Here is a 2,073-nt window from a genome sequence, read left to right on the forward strand (position 1 = left end):
AGAGCCTCATAGAGCTTACTTGCTCTAACCCCATCATTTTACAAATGAGGAGGCTAAAGAGCTTATCCAGTGGTTCTCAACCTGTGGGTCGTGACCCCTTTGTAACAATGAAAATCCATCCTGCACATCAGATATTTACATTACGATTCATAACAGTAGTAAAATTACAGTTATGACGTCGAAAATAATTTTATGGTTGGGGGTCACCACAACATAAGGAACTGTATTAAAGGGTCACAGCATTAGGAGGCATTAGGAAGGGTGAGAACCACTGGAATGTTCACAGTCAGTTGTTCCTTGGTTTTTCCCCCTTTTCTCGTTTCCCATGGTTCCTTGCTTTTCACTTTCCTATACTCACTTCCTCTTTCTATAAATTCATCTGTCTGCATGACTTCTAGTATTGTTTTCCGGCTTTTGATTGCCAAACTGAAGCCTCCCACCCTTGCCTCTCTTTAGAGCTGCCATCGTACCCTTCCTACAGTCAGCTAGATATTCCACTTACACCTCAACTTAGCATGTGTGAACATCATCTTTCTCTCTCTTTTTTTTTTTTTTTTTTGGCCGGGGCTGGGTTTGAACCCGCCACCTCCGGCATATGGGACTGGCGCCCTACCCCTTTGAGCCACAGGCACCGCCCAATAATTCTTTTTTCCTTTGGCTGGGGCCAGGTTTGAACCCGCCACCTCTGGTATATGGGGCTGGCGCCCTACTCCTTTGAGCCACAGGTGCCGCCAGAACATCATCTTTCTATCCTATTAATGACACCCCCATTCTCCTAGCCATCTAATCCTTTAGCAAGTCTAGTCAGTTAGTCCTATATAAATGTCCATGCAGTGCAGTTGTTACCCACATTGGAGCTGCCAGACACCTTAAAGATACTTATTTCTCTAAGCGTCATCTTTTTTTTTTCTTGAGATAGAGTCTCAAGCTGTTACCCTGGGTAAAGTGCCATGGTGTCATAGCTCACAGCAACCTCCAACTCCTGGGTTCAAACGATCCTCTTGCCTCAGTTTTCCTATTTTTAGTAGAGACAGGGGTCTTGCTTTTGCTCAGGCTGGTCTTGAACTCATGAGCTCAAGCAATCCACCCACCTCGGCCTCCCAGAGTGCTAGGATTACAGGTGTAAGCCACCACTCCCAGACTAAGCTTCATCCTTTTTTCTTTTGAGACAGAGTCTTACTTTGTTGCCCTCGGTCGAGTCCTGTGACATCATAGCTCACAGCAACCTCAAACTTTTAGGTAATTCTCTTCCCTCAGCTTCCCAAGTAGCTGGGACTACAGGTACCTGCCACAAAGCCCAGCTTTTTTTTTTTTTATTTAGAGACAAGGTCTCACTCTTGCTTAGGCTGATCTCCAACCCATGAGCTCAGGCAATCCACCTGACTCAGCCTACCAGAGTGCTGAGATTACAGGCGTGAGCCACCAAGCCCAGTCCCTTCATCTTTTTTCTTTTCTTTTTTTTTTTAGAGTCTCAAGCTGACACCCTGTGTAGAGTGCTATGGCATTATAGCTCACAGCAACCTCCAATTCTTGGGTTCAAGTGATCCTTTTGCCTCAGTTTTTCTATTTTTAGTAGAGACAGGGTTTCACTTTTTGCTCAGGTTGGTCTTAAACCTGTGAGCTCAAGCAATCCACCTGCCTCAGCTTCTCAGACCACTAGGATTACAGGTGTGAGCCACCACATCCAGCCCCCTTCATCTTTTTTCAAAAGGGAAAATAGAGTCTGTGGAAGATAAAGTCACACTGCCTGAAAATGGAAGTCAGGAATAGAACCCAGGCTCGGTGCCTGTGGCTCAAGCGGCTAAGGTGCCAGCAACATACACCTGAGCTGGTGGGTTCAAATCCAGCCCAGGCCCGCCAAACAATAATGATGGCTGCAGACAAAAAATAACTGGGCATTGTAGTGGGTGCCTGTAGTCCCACCTGCTTGGGAGGCAGAGGCAGGAGAATCGCTTGAGCCCAGGAGTTTGAGGTTGCTGTGAGCTGTGATGCCACAGCACTCTACCCAGGGCAACAGGTTGAGGCTCTGTCTCAAAAAAAAAAAAAGAATAGAACCCAGAGGCCAGGCACGGT

This window comes from Nycticebus coucang, chromosome X, assembly GCF_027406575.1.
Source record: "Nycticebus coucang isolate mNycCou1 chromosome X, mNycCou1.pri, whole genome shotgun sequence".
Taxonomy (NCBI): Eukaryota; Metazoa; Chordata; class Mammalia; order Primates; family Lorisidae; genus Nycticebus; species Nycticebus coucang.